The sequence below is a fragment of the Athene cunicularia genome (assembly GCF_003259725.1).
Source record: "Athene cunicularia isolate RWA chromosome 1 unlocalized genomic scaffold, athCun1 chr1_part2, whole genome shotgun sequence".
NCBI lineage: Eukaryota > Metazoa > Chordata > Aves > Strigiformes > Strigidae > Athene > Athene cunicularia.
In genome coordinates, this window is record NW_020799092.1 from 64,724,301 (window position 1) to 64,732,704 (window position 8,404).

General features: G+C 35.1%; 1 protein-coding gene across 5 annotated transcripts in view; it reads right to left on the reverse strand.

Moving 5' to 3' along the window:
* The window catches only part of FAM19A5 (family with sequence similarity 19 member A5, C-C motif chemokine like), a 448,788-nt gene that overhangs the window by 320,502 nt on the left and 119,882 nt on the right, over positions 1 to 8,404 (reverse strand). The gene's annotated exons all lie outside the window — the stretch shown is intronic.

Below are 8,404 nucleotides of genomic sequence, written 5' to 3' on the forward strand. Positions count from 1 at the left end.
GGGGGGGGGGGGGGGGGGGGGGGGGGGGGGGGGGGGGGGGAGGGGGAAGGTGTTTTAAGATTTGGGTTTGTTTCTCAGGACCCTACCCTGATTTTGACTGGCAATAAATTAAGCTAATTTCCCTGAGTTGAGTCTGTTTTGCCCATGATAGTAAATGGTCAGTGGATCTCTCCCTGTCCTTATCTCGCCTCACAAGCCTTTCTCATCACAACTTGCTAATTTTGCTTTTGCTACTGGATTTGAAGCTATGCAGACATCATAGAAACTGGGCAGTATTTCATGAAGGTACACACCATTACAGACAACAACGAATGCAAAGTTCTTAACCACCTGTAGCACCAAACATGCACAGGTTGACAGAGAACCTCTCTGAAGCCATTTTCAGCTCACCCTGTTTTGGAGTTTGTTCTTCCCCTACCAGAGGTCAGAGAAGCCATAGAGCCAACTGGAGATAAGCCCTCCAGGTGCTGGGGTAATAAGTGCAGATTGTCAGAGCTCAATAACCTTCACACAAATCCTCAATCCATAAGAAATACCAGAAAGTGAATACTAATATTCTAATTTAACTGTTCTTTGTATATGAAGAAGAGTGAACAGAGCAAGGCCCTGCTTCAGGATGCCTTCAAGTGCTAAAAAGCTCGCAATATAAATAGTACTTAAAAGAGTGATCTTTAACTACGTTGATCATGAGATTTTTATGTTGTTCTTTTTGTTGTTGTTGTTGTTTTTGTTTTTTTTTTTTTTTAAATTAAATCTGCAAGTCAAAAAGTGGCACGATTTAGCTAATAAACAAACTGGTTGTTTTCTTGAGGTTATATTTGTTCCCTGAATACTTTCAGATCCTAGTGTATCTTCTCATGAGACTATTCACTTCAGCAGTCAACAGAAAACCTAAACTCAGATGTTTAAATATCTTTCATCTTTCTAGGAAAGTTTCAGGTAAGTGCACATTTTGGAGAATAAGGCTTGAAGGGACTTCAAGAAGTGATGTAGTCCACCTGTGTGCTTCAGCTTGATGATACTATTCCCAACAGATAATATTTCAACCTGAAAATAGAATCTCTTCTGTTTCACAACTTCCCAATAAAATGTCTTCCAAAGCTTAAGTGTTCTTGCCATTGGCAATTCTACCCCGATGCATAGCACAAATTTGCCTTGCTACAATTTTTCCTAATGTCTAACCCAGATCCCCCTCAAATCAGTTTGCACTCATTGCTTCTTATAATCTTCCCACTTTACAGAAAGAACAGTTTGTTACTCTTAAGGTGGAATTTTACTGAAATTTTTACTGGAAACTCTTATCATACTAGCAATCTCTTCTCTAAACTCAGTAACTCCAGTTTCTTCAGTACTTCTTTCTAGGTTCTTCTAAAGTTGCAGTTATTCCTTTTGTTCTCTTGTGGATCCACTTGATTTGACCTACATCTTTCCTCATGTGTGACTGCAATTAAACACCTATATTTTGGAATACCATATAGCTTTGTGGTACATTAGAAAGAAGCTGAGATCCAAAATACACTGCATCTATTATAAATACAATTTTTCACCTGAGAAATTAACACAATCTTCAACTTTCCTCCATATGGTCAAAACTAATAAATCACTCACATGGAAACACACATTAGTAGAGCATCTGCTTTTAGAAAATATTTCAATAGGTATTGATCCATTACATTTTTTTTTCTGGTTATTTATATGTTAATTTGCTGTTTGGATATATTTCAAACACATTACTCATTGCTTTTCACAAGACTAACAACAATTAGTAGGAAGATCTATTGTTCTGACTAGCATTTACTTGTGAAATGATGTAGTGCCAAAGGTAAAATGTAATGAATAGGCAGATTCATTATATTGTGTTGAATTTCCAGAACAGTCATAAAAAGCACGTTTAGGCAAATAATCGGATTTTGTTATTAACCAGAACCTCCTATCACTATGGGTTCTAAGTGGCAAGAGGACACAATTTCTAAGCAAAATAAATCTTTGCTAAAATCCAGTTACTGGACAGAATAGATCCGTGTCTTGGACTTGTAAGAACATACGCTACAGTTGGCCAGACATACTTGGCTGAGGTACCAATTCCAACTGGGACATCTAAATACTACCAGAAAACAAATACTGTTGTTCTCATTAGTACAAAAACTTGTGTTGCGCCTTTTCCTCATATGATTATAAAAAGTTATGTTGAAATATATATGAGAAGGGAATAATTTTACCTATATTTTGAGTAGTGACTTGAAGACATTTATGGCTTTTCTTACCAATACTGTATTGAAGTCTTTTTTCAGTACCCCCTTTTAAAATTAATTAAAAAAAAAAAAAATCTCAATTATGTGTCTTGTTTTAATTTCAGCTTTGTATTTGATATGCCTGCTAAGAAACAAGAAAAATAAATATTAGTCAAAAAATCTAAAAAGCATGCATTTTTGTATGATGAGATTCACATCAGTGTATAGTACTGCCTTTAAGAACAGGTGGTGCTGATAAATGCTGAGAAAGGTCAGTAATTTCTCACGTGCTCTTGGGGCATGAAAACAAGCAGTCATAAAAAGGCTACTAAAAAAATCTGTTACTAATTCCTTTTTTCAAGTTGCTCAGTTGGGAAAAGTAGGGGGTTTATACCACCTATGGTGCACTTCCCTGTGAAGACGTATGCATCTTTTACTTTCATCACCCAAACCCAAAGACTGTATCAAAGCTGCCTTCTGTGGGTAAAAAATCTGTCAGACTCCCCCTCTTGGTACATCCCGGCACAGCAGATGCCAGATAGAGAACATCTTTCTCACCTCCCTGAAAAGAAAATTAATAACAGCTTTTGTCTGCATAGCTTCCTTTCACTGCTGTATGTCTCTAACTCTATCTTAAAAAATAACACCTTTGAAAATACCAAAACATTTTAAAATACAAAGCTATTTTATCTCAAAGCAGCACGTTCTCTCATTTTTCTGCAGTCCTGTTACGCTGTGCACTACCAAATAGCCACTGAACTGGGTCATCTTAATTTTATTTATTTGCCATGAAACTATAAAAAAAAAAAGCAAACAAAATCCCCAGATTGGTAACCTTTCACATTTTCTTTCCTTGTGCAGCATTTATTCAAGCGTAGGGCTTTTTAACTGCCAAATCTGTTTCCTGGACGGGAAAACTTCCACTTCAGCATTCTGTGACTCTCTAGTCTGACATGCTGCTCTGATAATCACGTTCATATCTGCCTCTCCACACCCACCCCACCCCCAAAAAATGTATAGAAGACAAACAGGAGAAAAGAGTTATACTACAGTATGTTAAAAGTAGCAAACTCTTCGAAGCCAGGCAAATTTGCAGCTGGGAAACACTGTCCTCAACTCAGTTTTACTATATATAGGGAACAAAGTCAACACATCTGGTACGCAAGGTATCTTACCGTTTTGAGACATAGGTTAAGCATAAAAGGGCAAACTGAAAACAACACTAACATAAACTTTTTCCCCCACATTCTTAAAAGCAACTCTCTCACTTTGTTTCAAATCTTTCCTCTTTTTTTTAGTGTTTAAAAGATAAAAGAAAAATAAATTTTAAAGGAATGAAAGGCTGGCTATATTATCTACCATAATAAGTCACATTCAAATTCTTTCCAAGAAAATTTTGAGGGCCAAAGTCTCCAAAAGTTTTGGAAGATAACAATTTTCCTCAAAAAGTTTCACACAGCAGTAAACATCTGTTTTACCAACTTAAAAAACTATCAGGTTATATCAAAAGAAAGTTCTGAAAAAAAAATATTTCGGGCATACTGACAGTAGACATTTACAAACATTAGCAGAGGAGTAGCAGAGTTGCTTGGGGTTACACAGATAAATAATGTTCCTTATTATTTTCAGTGTCAAAATGTACGCTCTAAAAACACAAAAATATGCAAAAAGCTTTTCCGGTACTTTTAGAGCAGATTAAAATATTTAAATTCATAAAAAGTGACAGAATAAAGATATTAAGTATAAAACTTAACTGAGTTATTATGTGTAATAAATGCATTCTTTTAAAGAAAGTGCTGCAGTTATTTTCTGCTATTGTGACATTAACTCCTCTAAATGTGTTTGACAGAGTAGTGCCAACAAGAGTGTAACCAATAATTGCTAACTTTTGCCTATGGCAGAAAAAAAAAGGGAAGTATGAAAAATGTGCTAAACAGATACCTTTTCATATATGTAAGTATACACTAAATCTGCACAAATGATACTAAAATTCTGGTTTATAGCCATAATCATCTGGTTATAGCAGAAATATTGGAATTCTCTTGTTGCTTAACTGCTGCATCATATCAACAGAAAATCCTATTTTACATGGCTTACTACTGAACAGCTACCCAATAGATTAAGAAAGTGTTTTTGAGATCTGAATATTTCAATATTCTATACTTTTAAGATTCTTGAAACTGAATCCATGTTGCTGTGTAGTCCCTCTCCAAACAGGGCTCACACCACCCTAATCTCATAAACCATTCAAAATATGAAATCACTCTCAATAGATAAGACATTCCAGTCTCTTAATGAGCAATCACAGATAAAGAAAGCCTTCAAGTATATCCAGGGCTGTAACACATCCTGTCTGTGATACACACATACCCTCCCGAAGTTAATCCCTAACTGCACTACTTTCCATGGGCTTCAAAGACACGTTTAGAAACTGTATCCTTTACCTTTTCCCATCACTGCTGTGTCTGAAAGGTTAAAATGTTCTGCTAGGTGAAAAGGGTACTTGTCTGGGGGCAAAGGAGTTCCCACAATTAATATGTGTAACATCAACTCAGTGGTTTTCAGTGCTCTGAATAAATATATTAAACAATAAGAGATTAAAAATTATTTAAAATCAGGCATGAGTAGTGAATGTAATTCTTTATTTTTAATTCTCAGTGGCATATGCGAAAAGTTTTAGGTATTTCAATTTTTAACACCCCTTCACACTGACTGCAGCTGACTAGGGTATGTTAAATTGCTTTGCAGGAAGATCAGACAGGCATGGGGCTGCAATTATATATCACAATACCCTTTTCTGGGTTCACAGCTCTATTCATCTTTTAGAAACACTGAAGGACAGATTGGACATAGGGGAACGGATTAGCCACAGGACGACCTGTATTTCCACATAAAAGCCTAAGTGTGGAAAAATGGCACCCTGTGTCACCCATTCTTCACTTCCTGAAAAAAACATATTCATGAAAATAGACATTTAAACAGCTCTTTCCCACTCATCTCAGAACAAGCATTCATTGTTTCTTAACACTATTTAAATGGCAATAATGAAATGCTACTATTGAACTGCCTTAATTCAAAAATGTATATAAAAATATGTAAGAATTAAGACAGGGCTGCTAAGAGTAAATTCTAAGTTCAAAATAAGAACTAATATGAAAAATTAGCAGTGTGAAATCTCTGTTGACTGTTCAAACACACAACCTCATATTTATGAATGTGACTGAAGGAGGATTTAGTTCTGATAATAAATTTCAGCTCTATGTAATGAAAGTTCTACATATTATAGCCATGCAGTACAACTGAAATTACAAAAATATCTTGTGTTAGCAGGTGATAAGAGTTTAACATAACAGATAACATCTCTAATTCCAAGAGAGTAAAAGGAAAATGAATACAGAAAAGATGTGGTAATTATATAATTTTGAGATGTTTTAAGAAGTGAAGATTATGTCAGTTTTCTATTAAGACCTGCCTCTGGGAAAACAATAAGTAGTAAATATTACAAAACATGCAAAAATGGAAAGAGTGTGCATTAATAAATTACGTCAGACCTGTAATTAATTGTACATGTCATTCTTCTTATATGAATTGTCTTGCATGCAAAAGAGGTGCTTGGTGTATGAGCTTGTACTGTCAAATTGTCTCAGGAGATATGTGCTATCAACTAATCTGATCAAGTCAGGCAAACTGGTGGTTTACTTGTTTGTTCTGTGGGACTACAGGAAAGTATCCTTCTGCACAGGAAATAATCAAATGAAAATTTCCAAGCACTTATTTTAGGAATTCGACCACACAGCTGAGTCACAAACAATGAGCCCATGTAGTTCATTAGGCTCCGATGGGAAATAGATCTTTTTGCCAGGAAATCAACAGTCTGACAAAATTATGGCAATGAGACATGGCATTCCTAACTTTTTATAAAATTTTAATGTAAAGGCCTAACTGGTATCAGAAAATAATTTCAAATCTTCTGAAGGTAAGGTAACAGCCATCTCATATGTATTCTTTTTTATACCTATTTACTTAGAAAACTAATGCGGTAGGCACATGGTTAAATGATCTGCTAGTCTTTTCCTCACACTTCTTTCACTTGATTTCTTACTGAAAATAATAAGAATAAAACCCCACAGGTTTTAAAGTGAAAAGGAAAGGAAACGTAAATCTTGCTTTTGCAAATGTTTACAATATGTAGCTTAAATCTCTCCTTCTCTTAGATGCTTGCATTTGAATATATTATGCTTAATCCAATAATTTTTATTGGATATTTTAAAAGTTCTTCATAAAGAAAAAACTCAGTTATACCATGTAGACTTTCAAGCAATTCCACTAAACTATTCAGTGCCATTACTGAAACTACAGGGAGGAATACATACATGACTGAAGTAATTATACAAAAGGGGTCAAAATGCTGTTGTGGAGATTAGCACCCATCAAGAAAAGGCTGACAACTAGCTCAATACATGCAATCTGTATTTACAGAAAGTATATAGTTCTCACTGTTATACAAAGCAGAAACATTTTGTTCACAAATATAAACAAACTGACACAATTAAGTAACCCAACAAGGCTAAGAGCTTCAGTTTTCTCTCTGCAGTCCATGTTAAGTGTGGCTGTAAATGCTGGAGGAGAAGCAATGTAAAATGTGTTAAAGTTCCTCGGTGTATGGCCATGGTTTCTGGTTTTATATATTAATTTGCAAGCTTTCTACTACTATAGTGCAAGAAGAAATATTTTAAATAAAACAAAATGCTTCTTCCCTTATGGATTATTTACAGTAATACAGGTCTCAAAATCAAGCAGTGAAAGAGTAAAAAAAAAAAAAAAAAAAAAAAAAAAAGCATGATGGCAAATACTGACAAAAAAACCAGCCAGAAATGACTGGCAGTATTTAGTTTTGCAAAATCTCCTCAAAACGAGTCATCTCATTAGACCGAGATGTATAAATACACTAGTCCAAGCATTTTAGAAGAATGTTAAATAAGTGACTATGTGGGAGGCATTGCACACAATGCAATTAAAGCATGGATAGGTTTCTTAAAGGAAAAATCGCTGGCACTGGAGATATCTGGATAACACTTCTTAATTAAAGAAATCTCGCAAATCAGTGTTTATTCGATTCAGAAAAGATCTGTGAAAGTGTACAGCCTCGTGGTTTTTTTTGGACTGACACTAAAATAAAACCAGTAGCGATACTTCAGTAGTTGCAAGATTGTCGCTTTGCCCAGTCTTGGGTGAAACTTTGTCCCAGTCACATAAAAGTTTTTTTCCATGCTTTGCGCTGCCAGCCCTCCAAGCTGAGCTGGGTTGCTTCTTCCAGCAGCTATAATCTCAATTATGCTACAAAAGAATAAATGGGTTCACCAAAACCCCCATACTATTGTGTTACATTTAACACTGCTTAAAGAACAGCACTGGGCTTTCCCACACACCACCAAATATATATACACCTCTCAGAATTCACACTTGAATCTCAGACTACAGTTTGCTTTACAAATAAGCAGTAGAATCACTATTTCAGCATAGGAAAAACAAAACAAACAAACAAACAAGAGTAATTTCTCGAAGAAAGAAAACAAACAAAAACAAACCAAGAAAAGAGCAATATGAGGTTTATTCCCCAATAAACTTCCTCTATCCACTTAATCAAAAATATCTTTTTCCACCCAGCCCACGTAGAGGGAAAAAAAAAAAAGCAAGCCTGAAGCCTGTCCCACAGTCTAAACTGTTTTCTCCAGTAAATTGTAATCACAATTTTATGATCATAAGGAGGAAAAAACAGGACCGTTGAAATCATGCAAAGGCCTCTTCCAGTTTTGGGGCAGCAAGGAGGAGAATGAAGATGCTGAATGCCCAGGATTTACTCTGCCCTGCCCTTTCCATAGAACTTTAGTGCCATCTATTGAAAATGTACCGAATGAGGAAGAGGGAAAGGATGTCTATTGATTTGGTATAAAAATAAGACGTTTACTTGTTAATGTTTTTTTTGGTTTATTAATACTCCCATGATGACTACTGTTCTGTGGTCATCCGATAGCAACAAATATTTGCTATACACTATACATGCCCCGTAAAGAAATGAGGCATTGGCTAAAACATTGACTACAAACATCATACACATTTTTTTATACATACATATATATATATATATATATATATATATATATATATATATA